Consider the following 25153-nt stretch of genomic DNA (forward strand, 5'->3'; position numbering starts at 1 on the left):
TGTAATTTCGTTCAAGAACTAAAAAGATTATCTTAATTTTCCTTTTATCAAGTCCGTTTTAAGGTGGATGGGAAAGAAAAAGTTGCCATTCTCTTCAAGCTGTTCTTTAGGGAATGATCACGATAACATGACGTCATGTCTAGATAATGTATTAATGCTTATAATGATAAAATCAAGAAACGACATAAGAATCAACATCAAAAGAATCGCCGCATGTTGCAAAACAGTCGTTTTACAAGCGAAATAATATATTTGCAAAAAAAAAAAATTGCAATAATGAAAGGGAGGCTTAATGTAGGGAGACTGTTACACCTTGGCTCATTATTTTTCAAACTTTTTTTTTTTCATCAGTCAATTTTTACCATAAAATTTCACAAAACTTATTTTTAGTAACTATATGAAACAACATTAAAAAAAAATTTTAAATCATCTTTTTATCGTACTGCAATCATGAAATAATGATTTTCAAAAATGCAAAAATGTTCCAGGGTACAACAAGGGGGGTCTCATACCTTGAAGCATGCACTGTTGTACCTTTAAACAGGGTAAAATTACGAAGTTTAAAGAAAATACAAGTGTAACGGGAGAAATTACAAGTATTTTCAATATAAATCATATATTGAAACATAAAATATCAAAATAATGACACAAATATGTGATTATTATATATGTATAAACAAGAGTAACAATAAAATGGAGGTATTAACGTATTTACATAGATGAAATGCATAATTAATCTTTATTATAAAAAAAGATTGTTTCTAAATCTTTAGTTCTGTCAGTTCCTTTGATGCTAGGTGATTGTATCAGAGATGCAGTCGAATCCCGTCTTAACGAATACCGTTATAGCGAAAATCTCGGTTTAACGAACACTTTTCTAATTCTCCAGATAAGTTTTGCATAGGAACAATGCAAAAAACCTGGAATTCCTTTGTAACGAAATTCCGTTATTGCGAAGTGATTTCTCCGGTCTCTTGGAGTTCGTTATAACGGGATTCGACTGTACAACATCCGTGATACCCAGCACTGATGAACAATAAAAAAAAAATTTCCCACCTTACCTGAAGCCGGGTTTTCCTAGGAGCAGGTTTCCTATGGTGCGCGCAGCGGCGTTTTCACGCTGCACCCGGCGCAAAAGTTCTACTCCTAGGAAAATCCGGCTTAAAGCCAGGTTTTCCTAGAAGCAGGTTTCTACAGCGCGTGCAGCGTGAAAACTCTGATTGGTCAAAATAACCTGAATTTCCAGTTTTCAACCAATCAGCGTTTTTACGCTGCACAATGCGCAGATATTCTGCTCCTAGGAAAACCCGGCTTAAAGTAGAAGAAATTCACTTGGTAGAAGCGTTTGTGTTTGACGCATCCAACACTGCAAACTTTGCTTTTTCCCAACTAATCTGACTCGGAAATGACCGAAGGTGAATAGAAGAGAAGAAGAAATAGATAGAGCTGAGATTTTTATTGGGAATAAAGTATAGAACTAAAATTTTAAATATAAATTATATTTGAAAGAAAATAAAAAGTATTAAAAATGAGTGTAAGTTGATTATTCCAAGGTAAACTAAGGAAATTTCAAGTTTTGTACTGTTCCAAGGTACACGATGCTCTATTATTTGTGAATTTTTCTCTTTTTTTGCTAGTATGGAGCTGTGCCGTGTAAAAAAAAAAGAGCTGCAATGTTTCTAGGTAATTTTATTTACCGCTTATTCACCGGGAACTACGGAACTAACATAAAGCTGAATTTTCTACGTATAACGTTTGGTTTAAGTAGGCTATTCTTTGAGAATTTGATAATGTTACTGATTGAACGCATTTTATATACCAGTGTTCTTCAATTACATTTTTTTTTTTTTTTTTTTTTGAAAAGTGTTATCTCCACTTTTTGCAAATTTTACAGGAGAAGCACAAAAACCATTTTTTACCATAAATATTTCCAGAAAACTTGAATGAATAATTTTCCATCATTTAAAGGGGATTGATTACACATTGATGTAAAAATGTCTACATAATTATTTATGGTTCTACAGGATGCTAAATGACTGCGAAACCAACAGAATGCTAATTTGTGAAAAAATTGGAGATCACCCCCTTTTTTCAAAATGGCCGATTCAGTTATATATAACCCCTGCTGATATTTCTTTTTTGAGGTCCACAAACTATTTCTCCTATTTGCGTATTTTTGTTGGTTTGTAAATTATTTCCCCTATTTACACACTTTTTTTTTATTTCCACATATTATTTCTCCTATTTACGTATATTTTGCCGGTTTTAAAATTATTTCAACTGTTTATTTTTGGCCGGTCTGTAAACCATTTCTCTTATTTCCGTATTTCTTGCCGGTTTTCGGTTTTAAAATTATTTCAACTGTTTGATTTACAGGCCGGCAAGAAATACGTAAATGAAAGAATGATTTACAGACCAGCCAAAAATAAATATTTCTCTTACGTACGTACTTTTCGCTGGTTTTCAAATTATTTCAACCGTTTGTTCATTTTTGACGGGTCTGTGAATCATTTCTCCTATTTACTTGTTTTTTTTGCCAGTCTGCAAATGTTTTCTCCTGTTTATGCATTTTTTTGCTAGTCTTCAACTATTTCTCTTATTTTTGTGATTTTCTCGCTCCAAATATAATTTCATCTATTTACGTAAATTTTTGCTTGTTCTCAAATTATCTCATCCATTTATATACAGGGTGTTCCGTTAATGGACCGACGAACTCAGAGTGTTGTTACTAGACATCGAGAGGAACAAAAATTTCAATGGAACACGGTGTCGCAAACCACGTTGAGAGGGTGAAAATTGGGGGAAAAAAACGCATGCAGGTTTCGACGTCACGCTGGAACGACAAAAAAAGTACAATAATAACTAGAAAAAGATTTATTTGATTAATTATAAGGGGTCATTCAAGTATCACGTCAGCATCGAGGGGGAGAGGGGGTTTCGGATTTGCTGACAAAGGGGGGGGGGTTTGCAGGTTGCGTACGTCATCAACCACCCTTTTGGAAGATATGAAACATTTTAAGCTGCTGACGAAATTTTGCTGGTCAGTAGTTGGTCAGTGTTTTGCTTACTTTTGCTGACAAGGGGAAGAGGGGGGGGGGTCAAAAATGGCTGAAAATCTGCTTACGTCATACTTGAATGGCCCCTTGCAAGAGAGCTGTTGGAAGTGGCGGCCGACGACGTCATTGCACAGTCTAGGCCGATGTGAAAACGATTCCCGGACGCTCTTGAAACAGAAAACTAACCGCTGCACATGCTTACTACCGCAATAGCGCTAATTTACGTCATCCGCAGCGCGTGATCCTACCCATGCGTTTCGCGGCGCTGCTTACGTCAGATATGGTGAGCGAACCTACGAGCGCATTCAGTTATCAACTGACATCCACCTTTCATCTCCTCTGGACTCAGGGCCTGCATGCGTTTTTCGCGATTTTCACCCTTTCAAACGGGGTTTGCGACACCATGTTGTTCCATTGCAATTTTTGTTCCTCCTGATGCCTACTAACAACCCTCTGAGTTTGTCGGTCCATCAACAGAACACCCTGCATATTTATTTTTTGTCGGTCCGCAAAATATTTTTCTTATTTCTGTATTTTTTTGCAAATCGCAGTGGACTAAAATGTGTTCAACGTGATGAATACAGTATTTATATCATATTATTAATATTTGTAGTCGCAATTATTATAATATAATTACAGTACTAAGTAAAGGAAGTATGTTCAACCCAATATTTCAGTCAAATATTCAAGTAGGGGTTCATTGAAAATACGAAAAAAAGGGACATTTTCTAGGCGGCTTTTGTGTATTCCGATGTATCTTATGAACGCCCTCAGTCAATATAAAATCTGAAATTACCGTATTTATGTCGCGAAATGTATTGCGATTTGAAATATGGAAATATTAACACCAAAAATACGATGCGTTTCCCCCGCCCCCCTTCTGTTATGGGTGAAAGAATTTTTTCTGCAATAATTTATATATTCGGTGCATATTTATAGTTGGCATGATGATGATACAGAGCTTAATTCGTCTTTGTGTGTTGGTAATTCATGCATTATTCATAGAAAAATATATTATAATACGTGGTGGTAGTAGTTGTGTGTTGCTGGTGATCTCATGCGGCCGTTACGTTGTCCTTTTTTTCGGACCACGCAACCGAAACACTTCTTCACACAGAAATGGTGCAACACATTTTTTGATTATGGTAAACTCATTTTTATTCATTCACATGCTGTTATTATTGATATACATTTCTTTGATGTCTTACCTTTGAGATGTATGTGTAGATGGCATTTCAAGAAGGTGAGGGGGGCGGTTCTGTTGTGTCCTTGCTACCTTGCGTGGGTGTTTTGGTGGGAAATTCCTTCGATTGCCGATTGGAAATTTAAAAAAAAGAGATTTTTTTATCTGTTTTTATCTGTTTTATTCACCTCAGTGTTTTTGAACTTTAGAGGAATCTGCGTTGTAAGCCAAAGTGTGCTCAACCTTCAGGAGATTGTGGGCCACTTAATTTGTTTTGAAATGTTTGTCGCGGGCCACTTAAGGGATCTGCAGCAGCACTGCAAGTCACTTGAGTCATCTGTAAACGTGCCACCGAACTGTAACTTATGAGCGTACCATACAGTCCTTCAAATTTTTGTTCGTAAAACATGCATCGCATCAAAATTTCATTTCATTCATAGAAATTTTTTGCAATCGTGTTCCGAATATGATATGAATTTCGGACAAAATTTGACATAAAAATGACTTCTTCATAGAAAATGACACGTGTCGTTCAAATTCATTATTTGTTTTCACCATTTCGATACACTGTCTTCACAACATGTTGTTGAGGTGAAAACAGTCGCATACAATAACGGAAAGACAGCCCCGTTATCCATCCATACAGGGCAAAGGCTTACGCAGGGAGGGTAACGCCCCCCAAGTCGATTAAAAATTAGGAAAAAAAAAATTTGAAGGGTGGTAAGTTAAAATTTCTTGGGAAGAAAATTTTAGTGCTCTCCCCCCCCCCCCGCCAAGCCTTTTGAGCCCCCTTCGAAGCTCGATCCTGCGTACGCCCCTGATGCAGAGTAGTAAGTGAAGTCCTAAGGCCACATTTTACTGGCGAACCGTTGATCCTAGGCGTACTTCCAATTAGAATAAGTATCCAAATGACATTTAGACCTCAGATGCGTCTTTCACATTGCAAGGGGGTTGTATAGTTATGAAAAATTAACTTCTTATACGAACACCCTGTTTTCATCAATCAATTAAAGAGTAGTTGCCCTCCCATTCTGAAACTAAAAAAAAAAAATTCCACATTTCTAAATGCAATATTCACTGACATATTTAAATTCAAAAATTGGAGAAAATTTGAAAAGAACAGCGTAAGGGAAGCGTTTTTAAATTTTTCTCCGATTTGTGAATACAATTATCTCGGCGAATATTGCACCAAGAAATTGGGAAGTTTTTTTGTTGGCCTCAGGAAAGACAACTTTGGGGGATAGGTAGTTCCCCGTATAAAAAATTATTTTTGTGTTTTGGTAACTATACAATACAACCTCTTGCGATAGAAATGGCGTATCTGATTTATGTAATTTTTCTAATTGGCAATGTGACTCTGGGATCAACGGTTCGCGAGTAAAATATGACCTAAGCACTTCCCCCTTGTTGTATAGCCGGTCAATTCAGGAAGATATTTAACTGTATATAATTTTGAATGTGTGTGTTTATGGATTGTAAATTTTAAAATATCTCATCACACTGATGATAATCCTTTCTTATTTTTCAGGGAAGAAAAAAAAAAGAAATGTGCTGGTTTAACACAAGAAATGTACATGCTGCCCATAAATGCGAATGCTGATATCTCTTTCGTTATCAAAGGTAAGATTCCAATTTACTATCAGAAACCACATTAATCGGAATCACAGCATGATTAGCCGATGAAAAGTCGTGATTTATCAGATCTGTGGAAAATTTATTGCCAACAATTCACCGAGTCCACAATGCATTGACGGTAAATTCACCGACAACAATTTGACACGAGTGAGAGAGCTAGTCATTGAGCAAGTAAGTGAGCGAGCAATGACCGAGTGAGTTATTGAGTGACAGGGTCCATCAATCTAGTGAGCGAGTGACATAATGAGCGACGTAGTGAGTGAGAGAAAAAAGGGAAAACACCGAGTAACGACCTAGTGAGTGAATGACAGCGAGTGACAGAGTAAGTGAATTAGTGAGACACCTGGTGAAGGAATAATAGAATCAGCGACGTAGTGAGTGGCAGAGTGAATGATCTAGTGACAGAGTGAGCAATCTGGTAAGTGAGTAACAGAGTGATCGAGTGAGTTAACAGATGAGCGAGTGACTCGTGGTCACCGCTCACTCACATAATTGCTCCTTCACTCTCATTCGCTCACTCACTCCTGGCGAGCTGTTGTCGGTGAATTTTGCTAGCGATGAATTTTCCTTTCGGTGAATTACGTGGCGGTGAATTGTTATCAGCGAATTCTCCAAACACGGATTTATAAAGTTTCGGTTTCTTTTTTAATTGGCACACAGATGCATGATGGGTGATTTTGTTTTTATTTTTCCTTGTTGCTACGATCGTTATATTCATCTCGATTCACAATAATGGTCTGATATTCGCGGAAGACGGAAGAACTGTTTTTTTCCTTCATTTTTATTTCTATTCTGCTTTTACCCATTTATCTCTGCTAATGGGTTATAGTGGTAGTGAGGCCAAGGGATTGAAGAGAAAAAAATATATGGGGTAAAGATGCAGTGGGAAAACGGGTATCGTTCCCATAAGACCCACATGTGTACAGGCCCTGCTTCCCTCTTGTAGGAAAAAATGGATTACTCACCCTTACCTGGTAGCTGTACCAAACAAGAAGCTCCTGCTTTTATTTTGCCCGGGCTCGTAGAGGGATCCATACGGGAACAACTTATCAAAAGGAACCGGAGAATATAATAGTAATAATAATAATAATAGGGAGAGACCATAGAAACAGATGGCGCCGATGCTTTTCTTTTCTTAGATATATATGCCCTGACAGATGGAAAGGCTGCTTGGCTGACTACTGTGTACTTGATGATGGGTTCCCGTCTTGTGGATCCCTCTGGCGTAAGAAGTTTTCTCTCTTACTGTTAGAGATTTCTGAGTCTCTTTTAATTAAAGGAGCGATAAATTTTATTTACATACATAGGGATGGTTTCATCGCTCAACGTGATACCTTGCCCAAGCTCTTTATACAGGTTGTCCCAAATTGTTTGCACAGCAGATGTGTCTGCAGCCGTTGACATTAGAAACATACTTTCAATTACAACAAGTTTTCAAATGACGTGCAGTTACTTAAAATCTTGAAATTTGTTTGAGAGCTCGTACACGTAAGAAAGTGAAGAGAATAAGTTTTTATGCAAATAATCCGTGACTTTATACGATAAGAAATGTCAGAATTTGTTAGTATGGATTATACAGGGTGGATACTACCGACAGCCCAATAATTACATACGTGATTCCTTATGAAAGGCTTATACAATACGTTCACCCACAACATGTAAAACACCCAAAAAGAAGTTTCACGATTGGACACAGGTGGACTTTTTTTTTCGCGAGTCACTTTTTGTGCTTAAAACTACTCAGAAAGAAGCAAAACTTCCAAGTACTATTTTAATAAACAATTTATTCTGCACACACAACTGAAAAAACAACAAATCAAAAAGCACAGAAATCCATAAAAACGAATGGACAAAAAAAAATGTGGCTTCACTCAAACACAATCGATTAATAAGCTAAGAAAGTTAGGTTTCTCACCATATTTCAGCGAAAATTCTATTTCAGGCGAGTCATCACCACAATTTGCCCCTCCGATGATCACCGCTGTAAACCAAATATCACGAAACAAACAACACCTGAAGTACACCACGCGTTTCTTTACTCACTAATATGGGTTTTTTTCCCAGTTACGAAAACCAGTTGCGGTTTTTTCCCCAGCTAATTTCGCGATTTGGACCACAATGACACTGACAAAGTTTGGCGACTCTCCCCCCCCCCCAAGAGCCGCGAGGCACACTTTGAGAAACACTGCCACATGCAGGGTTAAGGAAACTCGACGGTTCATAAAGTTTTGCCGTACATTTCTTCTTTCTATGTTCTTTTGATTAATACAACTTATAGATCAGTGTTTCCCAAAGTGGGCAATATCACCCCCCGGTGGGTGATGGAATGGTCCAAGGGGGTGATAGAACCTACTGATTTAACATCGGATCCTATGGGTTTACTTGAGTTGGGGGGGGGGGGGCGATGAGAGGAAAAAATTTCTGATGATGAAGGGAGCGATGGAACAAAAAGTTTGGGAGACTATGTTATAGATCAACAAAGTGATATTCATTGTCATTGGTTTTCAACCAGGAATGGACCCGTTGACTCTCGAAAATGAGAGAGAACCAGATCTCTTATTTCAGCTTCGTTGAGCATCTTTTCTCTCGCTCCATCACGAACATAGTCTCGAGACCTTCACCCTACTTTCAGTTAGTTATCTATTCCTCAGTGAAAATGTCCATATTGAAAAAGAAAATTCCGGGTATATAAGAGAGAAACCGGTCCTCACAAAAACGAATATTTATTTTTTTCTTACGGTTTTCCTTCCGATAAAAGAATATTTTATTGGTTTCGTAACCGGTTCCAGTCCAGAATTTCAAAGAAAAACAAATATTTCAAACACACGTGGATGTGGACATCGAAGAATAAACATTTAACGAAGCGAAAATAATTATTCTTTTTTCCATAATCACAAAAAACATACGATGGGACGCAAATTATACACAAAAAAAAAAAAAAATAAATAATAATAATCTAATGAGGGATTGTGTCAATATCATAGAAAATCAAATATCATTTGCTGCCACGTGTGTTGTCGTGAAAACTGCTTATTTTTTTTTTTCTTCAAGTTCATTGACAATGGCCATTAGTAATTATACAAGCTATGAGATTGATACTCATTAATGAATCATCGTCGTCGTGTTATTGATCCTCTCGCAAATGGTATGTTTTTGTCCCCGCCCCATTTAAGATCCACGTGGCGCGGTTCTCGGTTAATGAGGTTGAAAAATATCGGTGGGTTTTTGTTTTTTTCCTCTTTTTTTTAAAAAAAAAACAACTATCGATTCCTGTTGATTTTCAATCCCGTGAATGACTGAACTCGGCGCCGTTCTTACGGGAGTGTGACAGGTGAGGCCGCACCGGACCCTGTGCTTTTTTTTTTTTTTGGGGGGGGGGGCCCTCGCACTTATGGTAAATAATTTCTTTCGTAAATTCTGAATGTTCGTCAATTATGGAATTCTGAAATTTCATCAATTATTGAATTCTGAAATTTCATCAATTATTGAATTCTGAAATTTCATCAATTGTTGAATTCTGAAATTTCATCAATTGTTGAATTCTGAAATTTCATCAATGGGCCAAAGCAGTGTACCAGCATGCGAATGACCAAAGCAGTGTGCAAGCACGTGAATGTCCAAAGCGATAAAGCAGTGAGCATGCATTGAATGACCAAAGCAGTGAGCATGCATTGAATGACCAAAGCAGTGAGCATGCATTGAATGACCAAAGCAGTGAGCATGCATTGAATGACCAAAGCAGTGAGCATGCATTGAATGACCAAAGCAGTGTTCAAACACGCTTATGACCAAAGCAGTGTGCAATCACGTGAATGTCCAAAGCGATAAAGCAGTGGGCATGCACTGAATGATCAAAGCAGTGTTCAAACAAGCTAATGACCAAAGCAGTGTTCAAACAAGCTAATGACCAAAGCAGTGTGCAAGCACGCTAATGACCAAAGCAGTGTTCAAACACGCTAATGACCAAAGCAGTGTGCAATCACGTGAATGTCCAAAGTGATAAAGCAGTCGGCATGCATTGAATGACCAAATCGTTGTGCAAGCATGTGAGCTTCCGGAACTACAAAAAATATTTATTTCATTATTATATTATCATTATTTCATCAAAAAATTCAAGCCCCTACATCTATTTTCAAGCTTAAAATGGATGAAAACGTGGCCGCAAAACCACTTGTTGCTTCAGGTGTTTCCCACCACATACTGACACAGTGCAAATCGATTATTTATTAAACTTCAATGGAAATCGTTTTCCTTTTTCTATTCGATGAATTTCTTCACAGATGTCCAACATTCGAATAATTCATCATCACTCACTGGTAACCTCAGCATAATGATTATAATAATGACCCGTGTGTGTGTGTGGTTAAAAAGAAAAATGGCGGCTATCAAATGCGTGGTGGGCACAGGAAAAAGGAAACCGTCGGCCAATGGTGATGCCTGGATTAGAAGAGATCATATCTTTAAAGCTTTCTAGACAGAAAGAGAGAGAGAGAGCGGAACTTGGAATAATAACAATAACAACAATGATGATGATAATATTAAGCGGGAACTTTTCGTCACAGAGAGAAGCCATTGAATTCAGAATGGAATGCCGAATTTCGCTGGTACGTGACTTGGAAGCCATATTGGAGAAATAGATAAAAATTGAAGAATGTTTTGGTTTTTTTTTTCTACTTTCATAAATACTGGTATAAAATTTTTGAAGACGTGACTTTTCGTGAATGAAGTGTTCATTCAACCAGTAGGTGTCGCTTTCGTCATATCTCTGAAATTTAATCAAACTCGTTCATTGAAATCCAGTTTTACACGAAAATGAAAAGTTGTGCAAGTACTGTATTATAATAATAATAATGTACAGGGTGAGCGAAAAGTCCTGGACACATTTTAAAAATTAATAAAAAAAAAACAACCAATTGACCTAAAAAGATGCGGTCTGCATCAAAATAGTCATCACATCGTCAAGTTTATTTTAAATAAGGTAAAAAAAAAGTTCAAATTCCACTCACACGTGGCGCTGTGAATTGAAAAGCTCGACATGGCACATAAAATGCAATGCAATGACAATTTGCGTTGCATAACACTACCATATTTCAACATTAGCACCCTTTTCATCCGTTTAGTAAGCATTAAGTACTCTTTGTGTTGCACTTTATTTGTTATGTCGTGTTTTTCGCGATACAGTGCCACCTGTGAGTGAAATTTTAACTTTTTTTTTTAATTTATGAAATACAAATACAAGGCCACAACAGGCAAAATGCCTAACGAGGTGGCTGGGAAAAAGATGCCCATAACAAATATGGATGTCATATATTACGAAAATACAGCAACCCAATTAAAAATGCAATTACAAAAACTATAAGCAATATATACCAGATAAAATACCATACAATGCCCATAAAGAATACTTATGGTTGTCTTATTCTAAAATAAATAATAACAATAATTATATATTCAAATATAATAACTCAAAGCCATGATAAGCATTTTAGTGCAAACCGCACTATTTGTGTCAATTGGTTGATTTTTATTATTTTTAAAATGTGTCCAGCACTTCTCGCCCACCTTTGATATCAGTGGTTCTTAACTTGGGACCCCCTGCGGTCCCGGGATATTATAAGCGGGGTGAGGAGGGCCTGAGAGGAAAAGCAATCCAGTTGTGGAGAAGCTTCTCAGTGACAATATATATGCCGGGGGGAAAGTATGAATATTTACATAATTCGGTATAACTGCTTACAGACTGTGCCGTTTTCATGCATGGGATCACCTGTGCACTTCCTGGGGGGAACTCGTTTCCATAGGGGACACATATGATAAGGTCTACGAGTAAGATCGAAAGTAAGTATGCGAATACTGATGTGAGCTTTTACTTTAAGTATGGGGGCCCTCAGCAAATCATTTTGTCCCGTGGCTCCCATAATGTTGAGACTGCCCTGCATAGACCTCCCCCAAAAGAGGGGAACTCACTGAAATAGCCCAGGAGTCCCGAGATATATTCTCTTATTTATAAAAATTCTGATCACTATGAATTTATTTGAGAAAATCAATTTTGAATACGTAAAAAGGGTTTTACTTTTTTCTTGATGGTGGTAGTGGTGGTGGTGGATCCTGGATAAGACAGGGAATACACTATCTACCAATACGTATTTGGACACCTATGCAAATGACGATATCTGTGGTCCTGAGATACGTCACGCCCTCCGCCGGTATATATCGTGTAGGAAACAACATCGGCATTAGTCGCATGCAAGATGCCGCGCAGTTCGGAGCTCTCTGATTTCAAGAAAGGTATAATTATCGGGTATCACAAAAATGACCGATCCTTAAGGGACATATCTAGACTAGGACATATCTGAAGAACCCAAAATCGACAGTGGCCTATATGATTAAGAAGTGGAAGGTGAGCTGTGATTGTCAGAATTTGCCCCGAGTCGGCAGACCAACGAAACTGGGAGATAGAGACCGACGGGTGCTGTCCAGAGAAATTCGGAAGAACCGCACCCAACCGATGGCCCTCATCCGCGAGGAGTTTCAACAGGCATCCGGGAGTATTGTTTCAATGAATACCATCCGTAAGGAAGCACATCTGATTGGTTTTCATGGTCGTGCTGCTGCCCATAAGCCTTTGATCACAAAGTCCAACCGCGTTGCTCGGTTAATATGGTGCAAAGCACATCGAAATTGGACCGTAGATCAGTGGAAACGGGTTCTTTGGAGCGACGAATCAAGGTTCACCCTCTACCGTTCGGATGGCAGGGTCTGGGTCTGGCGTCTACCTGGAGAACGTCTCCTGCCAGAATGCATTGTGCCAACAGTCAAGTTCGGCGGAGGTGGAATTATGGTCTGGGGGTGTATCTCCTGGTATGGACTGGGACCCTTGGTCCCCATCCATGGTAAGCTCAATGCCGATGCCTACTGCACTATTTTGGATGACAATGTGCTTCCTACGTTGTGGCAGTTTTACGGGGTGGACCCCTGTTACTTCCAGGACGACAATGCCAGCTGTCATACTGCGAGGTTAACCAAGGCTTGGTATGGTGCCAATGGGGTTCATCGAATGGACTGGCCTGCCCAGAGCCCAGACCTGAACCCTATCGAGAACCTCTGGGACGAGTTAGATCGCCGAATTAAGGGGTGCCCTACCCGTCCAAAATCGGTGAAGGAACTGACATGTCTTCTCCAAGCCGAGTGGAGGAAAATACCACTAGCCGTCACACAAGGACTTGTGGAAAGTATGCCCCGGAGGGTTCACGCTGTAATTGCCTCTCGTGGAGGCTCTACCAACTATTGATTTTGAATAAAGTTAGTTTTTCTTTTCTATCACAGGTGTCCAAATACTTATTGGTAGATAGTGTATTATGGGGAGGGGGGAGCGATGGATGAAAATCATATGGAGGGGGAAGCCGTGAAAGTTGGTTAAGGGGGGGGATTACAGGGAACTATGGAAAAAAATTATGGTGTGACGAAATAGTGCTTTCAAGTGAAATATGGTGGGAAATTGTGGCTATTTCCGGGGTGGGGGGGGGGGGCCTTCCATGATGATGAAATTCGATACTACGATTTCTTTAAATTATGTAAATTGGTAGGTTGGCATTTCAGCCCCAAAGGGTGGGGTATCACGGGATATAATGTTGTCCGGGGACCCCATTCTATTTATCCCCATCATATTTGCAGAAGAACTATGTGATGAGACCTGGTGCTATGATTTTTTTAGTTTAAGTACATAAATATGCCAGCCATTAGTTGTTACTTCCAGTTCCCAGAATTCATCACTTTCATCACTGAGGCTGACGATAATGAGATTGTCTAGCATAGGCCGTCCTCCTCAATAGAACCCTCACTGATCTCTAGCCCAGAGATCTAGCCACTGTGGTGGTCGAGCGGTCAGAATGACGGTCTCGAATCGTGAAGATCCGGGTTCAAACTCCACCGCTATCACAGTGCTGGTCGGCTGGACTTGGTTTTCTGTAATTCGCAACTTCGAGGCACAAATGCAAGCCGATTAAAAGTCTCGCCAGTGAGAGCAACAGGTCACAACGATACAAATATTCAAACATCGCACTTCACCCAAAATTTTTAATATAGATGGCACCCACTAAAAAAATTCGCACATAACACTATATATGCACTCAGATTGTTAGGTCAACACCATCTATGGCAGAAAGCCTTTGAGCGAAGCTCGTGACGTCACTGAAGGTGGTCATCTAACCTATAGACATTAGACATACCACAAGAAAGGGTAAAGATGGCGCATGCGGTCGGCCTACTATACTCAATGGCTATAGGTGAGATGACCTTCTTGAGTGGCATCGCGAGCTTCGCGCGGAGGCCTTCCGCTATAGTGTTGGTTAGATACACACACACTCACACTTCCGCCACAACTCAATCGGTAATAAATTGCCCATGCTCGGTTTGAAAGATAAAAAGCTCAGTGGTTTAGAGACTGGCCATATTCATAGAATATTTGTTCAAATTTATTCGGTGACTAGAAATTATCTCTCCACCCCCCCCCCCCCCACAAGCTGTGGAAGGAGCTTAATAAGACCGGGGGGAAGGGGTGATGGTTCAGAGAGACCATTGGCGAAAAAAAGTTGTCATGAAGCACTGGTATGTAGCACCGGGGCCAGAATTGGCGTCGGCGAAATTTAGGAGGCCAGTGAATTTCAGGTGGGAACAAAAACACCCGTCATAATATCGTCAAATTTTATGTAGGTGGGGGCGGCAAAATCATGTTTGCCGGATTATCCAAAGGGGACTATTGGCGAGAAAGAAAAAAAAACCACTGTTGTTATAGTACATATCGCTTTCTCCACGTGGGTAATTTTAGAATTCTGTGAGGGAGGATTACATTGTAAGTATGAGAGGAGTGAGAGGATGTGTCAAATTCTGCTGTAATCCCGCCATTAGGATGTGTGAAAAGAACTTCCAGAGCACATTCACCCTATCCCGACCAACACCCGCCACCATTGCCACGTGGAATTAGGACGATGGCCTCTTTTTCCCAGTATGTATGTATCCCCCCCTATCGATTGATACTTTGCTCTTCAGTATCCGTTCATTGGCATCGCACATCCATTTTGTCCCCCTTTCGTGAAATCCATCTTCTGGGCATCACGTTTGTTGCTGTGTCTTTTTTCATTTTGCTGTTTCCTTCCCCTCTCTCACAGCTCCAGCTTATCTTTAAATATCTCCATCTCTCTTTCCTGTACTTTCTCCCGATACTGACGTCCATGTGACGTTTGTCGGACTGCCGAGTTGAATTGAGCACCACTCCTATGCATTTGAACCGCGATCGCGGATGGGAGCTCAGTCGACCGAATGTTTGCTTGGGAAAGGGCGCTACGAAAACTTATTCTGATGCGGGGGGGGGGGGGGAATCAATTAATCTGGATATGTGCCTGTCAGTGACGAGTGAGTTCCCCCCCCCCCGGTCTCGATAGTGTCAAATATTTGGCTGTTCGAGTACAAGGAATGAGGTCGTGTTGTTTTCTGAAAGCTGTCGACTAAATCAATGTTTCCTCAACCTTTTCCCACCCCACGGCCCCTTTCGGATCATATTCCAATTCTCATGGATCCCTCCCCCCCCCCCCCCCCAAATAGAAGAACGAGAGATCATTTCTGCTTATCCTTTTTTTTTTTCATTGCAAAACAACATTCACAAATACATGAATACAAATAATGTACAAAATAAAGACAATGGAACAAAAACGAAACACACTCAGCAGCTCTCGGTCCGTCCCAGAGAGCTTAATATAAAATAAAATCTAACTCTGAATTTTATTAAAACTAAATTTATGAAGAAAAATTTTTTTTTCTGTAATACAGTCGAATCCCGTTATAACGAACGTCAAGAGACCGGAGGAATCACTTCGTTATACGAAATTTCGTTATAAAGGAATTCCAGGCATTACCTAGCATTGTTCCTATGTAAACTTATTTGGGGGATTATAGAAAAGTGTTCGTTAAAACGAGATTTTCGCTATAATGGTATTCGTTGAAATGGGATTCGACTGCATAACAAAGTACAAACATACGCACAGACACAAACATATACCGTATATACTCGTGTATAAGCAGAGTTTTTTTGTGGAAAAATTCAGTTCTGAAGTGGGGGGGGTCGGCTTATACTCGGGTCAGTTTTTGATGAGAAAATATCGACCACCGCAATCAGTAGTCATTTTTGTAGCAGTGTTCGAGAATCCGGCATATGTTCGAAACCCCGATAATGTTAAAGACGAAGAAATCGAAAACATCAATGGCTTTGATACCAGGTGGGCTAACGTCGATTGTACAGCCTTATGTGAGCATCAACAAGCCTTTCAAAGACTATTTGACGAATTTGTATATCGAATGGATGAGGTTCCGATGATAAACTACAAAAAGTGTTGCCTTGAAGAAACCTGACATAATGCGCCTAATAATGGCATAATGGCCTAATGCGCACATGAGGCGTGGAATTCTGTTTCCACCGAAATTATCATCCGATCGTTCAAAAAGTGTTGCATCAGCAATGCGATGAACGGAACTGAAGATGATACCCTCTTTGAAAGTGACAATGGCGATGACAGCCCAAATGAAGATGAAAACGAAGATGCCGCATCCCCTATGATGATCTGATGGATCACCATGAGCTTGAAGACTTGGAAGAAACGGATTAAAAAGTTTGAACCATTTTCTATTGTAAATTTCCGTAAGTGTTAAATAAATTTGCATGAAAATATAAGAATTTTTTTTCTTTCTGAAATGCATAGATTTTTTTTTTGGGGGGTCGGCTTATACACGGGTTTTCAATTTATTGTGGTTTTGGTGGTCCTGAAGTGGGGAGTCGGCTTATATACGGGTATATACGGTACCTTACATAGATACAAACATACAGTATAAACGTGAAAAACTCACACACACGCTACAGGGTTAGAATTTTGAGTTAGAATTTCGTTTCAAGTGCAGCTTAGACACAGGGTGCGTAGCAAACTGGGCGTATGGCATTTTACTGGTGAACCGTTGATCCCAGAGATATACTTCCAGTTAGAAAAAGTTTCCGAATAACGTGTGTAGTACTCAGATGTGTCATTCATGTTTCGAGGAGTTGTATAATTATTAAAATTAAAAAAATTAATTTTTTATACAGTCCCCCCCGTGTGCCCTAAAACCCAGTTAGAAATTTGTTGCACCGTCTCTCCTGGTGCCAACAAAAAAAGAAAAAAATTCCATGTTTCTAAGCGCAATATTCACTGAAATATTGGAATTCGAAAAATGGGGGAAAGTTGTTGAAAAAAAACAGTGTTAAATGCGGGTAAAACGGTTTATCCGTATGTAACGCTGATTTTGCCATATTTCCACCTTCCTTTTTTCGAATTGGAATATCTCATTTAGAAATATGGATTTTTTTTTTTTTGACATCGGGAGAGACAGGAAAACAACTTTGTAGTTACGTTCGTGAGTACAGTGTCAGTATGAAAAGTCGATTTATTTTATTAACTATACAACCCCTTGCAATATGGATTGCATATCTGAGTACTGCCCGTTATTTGGAAACTTTTTTTAACTGGGAGTATACCTCTAGGGTCACTTTTTCTAATTGGAAGTACAGTCAAACCTCGTTAATGAGTCACTCTTGGGAGAGCAAAAAATATGACTTGATAAGCGGAGGAGTGACTCGTTAAACGGAGTAAGCCATAGCTGTGCCGGTTCCTGCCTGAGGATAATTGGTACTTCCAAAAAGTTATCCGGTAAGCGGGCTGACGTGTTAACCGGGTGACGCACTAACGAGGTTTGACTGTATACCTCTAGGATCAACGGTTCACCAGTAAAATGCCATGCCCCCCTTTTTTTATGCACCCTGTATAAAGACTAGGCACGTTATATTGTGTATTTGTACATGTATTTACGATTTCGGTATACTTTATACAGGGTGTAAGTCCTAATTCGGCCTTTACCTGATTGGACCGTTCGTCGTATAGGTATGGGTCCAACTAAAGAAAATGCTCAAGATGTGTTCAGAAATCACACTGTACCAGTTTTGAGAGTAAAAATGCAGTGCGTCACAGAAAAAAGAATTAAATTATTATATGCGCCCCCCCCCCCCCTGTCTAATTAGAAAGTTGTTGCCCGGTCTTTTCCGAGGCCCAACAAAAAGAAAGAAAACATCCACGTTTCTAAGAGCAATATTTACTGAGACATTTGAATTCAAAAATTGGAGAAAAGTTGGGAAATAACAACATAAATGGGGAAGGAAGCGTTGTCCGTTAGTTTTTGCTGTTCTTCCCTAACTTTTCTCCAAATTTTCGAATTCAAATATCTCGGCGAATATAGCAATTTGGAACATCATTGTTATTTTTTTGTTCACCTCGGGACTATCTTATAGAGGGTGGTTGATGACGTAAGCACCATTAAAGTCTTCCCCGCCATCACAAAGCAAACTCGAAACCCCCACCCTCCCCATCGATGCTGACGTAATACTTGAATGACCCCTTACGGGACACCCTGTATAGTTAAATTACTCATTATGAAGTTCATATAGTTCTGTAATTAAATTACCTATTGTGAAGATCAGTACGATGGAAAAATTTTATAAATAAGATCGACTCTGAAACCCTAGGACGGGCACGGATCCAAAAGGTAGGGGGTGATCCTCCCTCTCGAGAGCCGGATTATATGGGGAAAATGGTCTGTGTAAAATACGGGACTATCCAACGAACCTACATAATAAATCGACCTTCCCGACACATCACTCCGCGCCTACCCTGGGCTAGAGCTCAGTGCGATTTTCTTTCTTGTGAGGATTTTATTCGTTTTGGGCACCATTAGTTATGGATGCAACCTGTTACAGTTGTTTGCAGCAGCGATCGTTCAAAAATAGAGCTTCGGCTGTTTGTGGGCGTTCCGTATAAATCCGTACAGGGATATAGACAGCTGTTTGTCTTTCTATAAAAAGTGAAGCTCTTCCCTTGTTTATGGTGTTAATAAAACTACCGTACTGAAGTCAGGGGAAGACCGTTCACACGAACCAAGCCGTCGTTGTTTACATTGCTGTAGATGTTGACTGTTCATAGCGCCATCTATTTCCGGTGACGCGTAGCTGTATGAGTTGTTTGCTTAGAGGACGTACGAGACCCTATACATTCTCTAAGGTTGTTTGTCACGCCATCTACTTCCAAAAAGCGTTTTGGTTCCAGCCTTTGTTTTTTTTCGGAGGACAATTACTGAGAAAAGTAGCTTCTGGCGCGATTACCGCATGAGCTCGGTAGACCTTTCAGTAAATGTGCATGCTTGTGTTTTGGGACTGCAGACGTGTCCATGGCTTTGATAGAGAGAGAAAGTGGTTCTCAAACTTTTGGCAATCGGGTTGCCCTTGTGCTACCCCCTTGGCTCCTTTTTCCGCAGCGATCATCCACTTGACGTAATGTTCCCTCTAATTATTTTATTTGCATAGACATGGCTTTCCTGTGTCTGGTCAACACCCTCTATAGATGAGATTATCTAAAGGGGGTGTGGTCGGTCTGGTACCGCAATTTCCTATGTGTACCAATGGTAAAAGCGGCTTCTTCCTCAAGTGACCATTTATCTGAGACTTCTTACACTGGCCATCTTCCATGACCTCCTTGCCCTAGTGATCATGAATTTAGTCCTTCCTTATCTTGTAAATTTTCCTCTGGTCTTCATGCTAGTCTTCTTACCCTGGAGATAATTTACTTATGGCTTCCTTATCCTGATGATCTTTCGTGGCCTTTTTATCCTGGTGATCTTTCGTGGTCTATTTATTCTGGTGATCTTCCAAGATCTTTTTGTACCTGTGATCATTTATCCGAACCTTACTTGTCTCGGGATCTTCAATCACCTTCTTGCCCAAGTGATCGTGAACCTATGATTTCTTTATTCTGATGACCATTTACCTGTGGCTTCCTTATCCTGGTGATCGTCTAAGATCTTCTTACCCCAGTGATCATTTATCTGACTCTTCTTTATGTTGGCCATCTTCCATTACCTTCTCGCCCTAATGATAATTTACCCGAGACTTCATTACCCTTTCGATTCAACTTGCGTTGTCTTCGTACATTCTAACTATCATTTTCTTACACCCCCTTCTCTTCAGTGATCATCAGCTCTCGGGGCTCCCTTGATTTAGATCATTTTCCTGCTGTTCCCTCTTCTCTCAGAGATCATTCGAATGTGGTAACCTTGCTCAATGGACGCTATCATGACAGGAAATGCAGAGTGTCTGGTAAAGTTTTATATCTCTCAATCACTATACAGACACATGGTATTCTCTGCGCGACACGACACACATGGGGAAAGTTCGTCAACGCCCCTGGGGTCATTAAAATATTACGTCAGCATCGACGGGGGAGGGGGTTTCGGATTTGCTGACTTTTGATGACAAGGGTGGGGGAGTGGGGGTTTGAAGGTTGCTTACGTCATCAACCACCCCTTTTTGAAGATATGAAATATTCCAAGTTTCTGACAAAATTTTGCTGACGGGGGAGGGGGGGGGGGACAAAAATGGCCGAAAATCTGCTTACGTAATACTTGAATGGCCCCCTTGGAGCTGCTACGTAGACTATGAGAACCACTGCTTTCTTTAAGACATTGGGCACTTTTCGGCTTAGCATAGAGGAACGTTTTGTAAGTGTATCAAATCGAACATTTCCTATTAATGAATTGAAATCTCGTGTTAGGAGTGTGCCTTTAAATTTCCATTGACTTCACAGGGCGTGAGTGAAATAAGATAATAGTGATATTAATGCTAAAAAAAAGCACATCCGTCTCGGTTGAAATGCGATACATTTTGCATAGAAGGTCGATTCTTTGTTGACGTGTCACGAGTCTCAGTGGTGACGTACGAATGGCAAAAATTTACATTTCCCCCCCCCCCTCCCCCCGCACGATGTAAATCGTGAAGCATGCCTAATAATTATATGTACGCCAAAATATGCCTTTTCTTCTGACAGAATGATAGCTGTAATTACAGTCAGACAAACGCCGACGTGAAATGTGTTTCTAAACACGCCTAAAAATCAAGGCGGATTTACAAAATACGATGGACAGCGAATTCTTGGCAAAACTCCCTGGTCTGTAGATAGATGGCGCCACTTAAATTTAAAAGGAAATAAATAATACGTTTTCGAATTTTATACAAGTGTTACATAGGGTTACCAGACGTCCTCCTTTTTTGATGCCATCTCAAGCGTCCTCTTACGTTTTTCAAAATTTCCCCTTTTGCTCCCCCTTTTCAGGTTTCCGGAATTATTGTACTTTTTTCATGGGGAATTTTTTTTTTTATTCTGAAACATGTATTCCTGGTTTTTTCCCTACACATTTTTTACACGTTTTGACCAATCACCGTCGGAATTCCCAGAATACTTGAAACCGAACTTCCTCCAAGCAGGATAGGGGCCGTTCAAGTATTACATCATGGTTGATGGTGGGGGGGGGGGGGAGAAGGGGTTTCCGATTTGGTGACTTTTGATGACAAGGGGGGGGGTTTGATAATGCTTACGTCATCAACCACCCTTTATGAAAATATGAGTTAGGATTCAGAGGGGCAGAGCTGATGACGAAATTTTGCTGACAAAGGGGGGGAGGGGGTCAGCGTTTTGGTGACTTTTGTTGACAAGGGGGGGGTCAAAAATGGCTAAAAAATTGCTAAAAAATTGCTGACGTAATACTTGAACGGCCCCATAGATTCTAGTCTGACCAAGGCCCAGCTTGCTCCAGGATAATATGAGAAAGACAGCCCGAAAAACAGCTCTGGAAGAACAAAAGCGCAACATGAAATTTAAGAATACCATTCTTCGCTCACTAACAAATATTACTATATCCGTACACTGAAGTGGGGAGAGACGGGGGGGGGTGCTGCTTCCTCCATTGAGAAATTAAAAATAAATAAAATAGGATGCGCAAACAACACTTAATGCGCTGATTTCTATGGTGAAATCGTTTCTCGCAAGAAAACAACGCATCTTAAAATAAAACCCTCTGAGGAAAGACGACCTCTTCCCCTTGCTCCAGGAAAAGTAATAAAACTGACCGGACTGTGTGAATAGTTCATTAAAAGCGAGGGGATCGATATTGATCCTTCTTTTACTTTTTTAGCGGTTCTGGTTTAGTTGGGAAAAAAATTATTGCGACATCTGTTGTTGAAATTAGGAAAAGTGATGTTACCAAATAGAAGGTGCGTGCAAGCGTCCTTCCTTCTATGTTTTCGAATCTGGTTACTCTTGTGTTGCATAAATATAAAAATATTTTTTGAAAAATATATAACTTTTTAAAATGTTGAAATTTTTTCTAAATTTTAATTTACTAGAATTAAATTAATACCTCAATATTGAATCTTTATTTTCCACAGCCACTTAACATCTTGACTTGCTCCTACTGATCGTGAGGAGATAATTAAAGGACTTAAAGATAAAAAAGCCCCTGGGTATGATAATATTACTAACACAGCTTTGAAGGTACTTTCATCTAATATTATCACCACATTAGTAAGCATCTTTAATGGTATGTTAAAAATTTGTCATTTCCCGTATAGCTGGAAACATGGCGAGATTATCTTTGTATCTCGAAGATAACAGCTTTATCCGAGATGAACAACATGCCTTTCGTAGCGGACATTCTTGTGTAACACAACTGGTCCGTGTTGTGGAATACCTACAGGATGCTTTCATCCACAAGGATTATGTAGCATGTTTTGATTCAGACATACAGAAGGCCTTCGATAAGGTTAAGCACTCAACACTGATTGCCATTATGATACTTAGAAGGTTTCCTTCCCACTTTATACATATGATTCACAGCTACCTCAGGGATAGGACATTTCAGGTCCGTATCAAAAACGTCCTCTCCTCTAGACGTCCACTTAAGGCATCTATTTGTCAAGGGTCAATAATTGGCCCAATACTCTTCAATATTTTTATTAACGATTTTCCTGCTCCACAAAGAGGAATCTTAGCTTCTTATGCTGACGACTCGAAAATCCTTATGGCATCCAGGGACCAACAGCAAGCTCTGAGGAACTTACAAGAAATGGTCCGAAGGGTCGAAATCTGGTGTCAGCTACATGCAGTGGTCTTAAACGAGGGTAAATGCAACTTTATATGGTTTGCAAGAAGGCAACTCCCTCCGAACACCACTATCACAGTGGGGCAGACCATATTACAATCCAAGTCTCAGACAAAATATCTTGGTGTTATTTTGGATAAAAAGCTCAGTTTCAAAGCTCACATTCATGAGGCGAAAGTTCGAGCCGCCAAGGCTGCAGGACTTCTAAACAGAGTTTGTTACACACGCTCTGCACTTAGCCTCAAAAACAAAACCATTATGTACAAGTCAGTCATTAGACCAATTATGCACTATGCAGCACCATGCTTTTCCACAGCGAAACCCTCTGTCATCAAACAATTACAAGTGCAGCAAAATAAAATACTTCGGCGATATACCGGGGCACAATGGTATATCAGAAATCTTGACATAATGAAGGATTTGAACATTGAAACCATACATGACTATTTAGTCAAACTATGTAGAGGATATTTCAATAGAGCTGAAACATCAGAATATCAGCACATAAGAGACATCTCTCTTTATCCTGCGGGAGAGGTGTTGAGGTTTCTTCGACCTAAGAACATACTGGCCTGATATGGCCCAATGAATTGGTTTAGTTTTGTAAAAAGTGTAAATAGTTCTAATTCTCTCTTCATTGATTGGAGGCATAGTGTTGCATATATTCTGTACTCCTACCCATATTTATCGCATTTAATCTTGTATCCACATGTAATCATATACATTGTATTTAATCACGCAATTCATTAGAATGAACATATATATACTCTGTTGTAACCATTAGGTGCAGTATTCCACTTTTTTGTCAATTATTTGCTGAGATAATTGACTGATTTTGTAATTGCATATGAAATGCGTTCTTGAATTTTGATACTTCACCTCCTTCGGACATAGCTATACAAATTTCAAATTTTTGTGGTAAGTAAGCCACAACTTACCGAATTCATTTTTTCTAATATAATCTCAATATTTGACGTATACTGACTCTCTGAGTACAGCTTGGGCTGTAAATTTTATTATCTTTTATTGACACGCCTCTTATACACGTACACTTACACACTCAACTATCACATACAAACAGTTTCTTAACTTCTTCATCCAGCTCGTACGGAGCAGCATCAAACAGGGAAGCTTATGGGAGTCTTAAAGACTCTGTACGCCCTGAGAAAATGTGTCTACCTCAGTCAGTCAATCATTATTGAATCCTCTTATTTCTGTTCGGGAGTTAAATGCATCCGTTTCGTGTGTATCACGATACGAGATGTGCTAATATTCAAGAAGTTGAAGGCGTTAAAAAAATTATAAACAAAAGCGTAGCCGCCTGGCAGTCCAGTGGTTAGGGAGCTAGCTTCTGACTGTGCAGGTCTGGGTTCGAGTCCCGGGTAGGGATGGATGTCTACTAACACTAAAAAATTCCCTGGACAGATCGTAACGATCTCTTGGGAATAAGCGCTTATCATTTAAGGAAAAAAAAAACTTCCATGAGAAAAGAAACATGTAAAGAGAGGAGGAAAAATATCGAAAAAAATGTAGCTTTGAAAAAGTTGAGAAAAAAAATGTTTGAAAAGTTTTAAACAAAAATTGAAAATTTTGTGTGTACTTAATAATTTACAAATTGTGAAAAGGTTAAAATGACCTTAAAAAAAGGTTTAAAAAAATTGAAAAAACGTGAATGAAAAAAATTTTTTTGAAGAATCGTAAATGGAAAGAAAATGGAAAGGCGTGTAAAAATTGAAAAAAAATATGAAGTTAAAAATGGAGAAAAGTATGATGGAAAGATGAAATTCAAAAAAGCGTAAATGAAAAGAAGTTAAAGAAGCTTAAATGAAAAGAAAAAAATTGAAGGAAGAGGAATATGAAAAAATATCCGAAATAAAAAAATTATTAGAAATGAAAATATAAAAAATACTAATAATAAAATTAAAAAACAAAAACAATGAAAAAAAATTAAAGAACTTAAAAATGGAAAAAAGAACGAATAATTTTTCTTCATGATGCCCTCTAAAAGTCATAAATTATACATAGAAAAATGAGAGAAAAATTTTTCGTTAAATAAAATTTTCCAAAACATGCATTCAACCATTAAACGTGTTACTATTCTACATATGTGCAGAACATTTTTTAAACTCGTATTGCTGATATCACGCGTGTAAATTTTTCCGGGAAAAAAAAAGCCAAAAAAAAAAAAAAAGATGCGGCGTAATCACTTGCACATTTATGTATT

The 25153-nt window shown here is 39.2% G+C and overlaps 1 protein-coding gene across 3 annotated transcripts in view; it reads left to right on the plus strand.

The window, feature by feature from the left end:
- The window catches only part of LOC149084557 (uncharacterized), a 230906-nt gene that overhangs the window by 106137 nt on the left and 99616 nt on the right, over window positions 1-25153 (plus strand). For all 3 annotated transcript variants that reach the window (XM_089234984.1, XM_089234985.1, XM_089234980.1), the window contains exon 2: window positions 5768-5859. The gene's annotated coding sequence lies outside the window, so the exon portion shown is untranslated. The remainder of the gene's footprint in view (window positions 1-5767; window positions 5860-25153) is intronic.

This window comes from Pholcus phalangioides, unplaced genomic scaffold, assembly GCF_987345545.1.
Source record: "Pholcus phalangioides strain wild (caught in Gottingen) unplaced genomic scaffold, Ppha-v1.0 ptg000008l_1, whole genome shotgun sequence".
NCBI lineage: Eukaryota > Metazoa > Arthropoda > Arachnida > Araneae > Pholcidae > Pholcus > Pholcus phalangioides.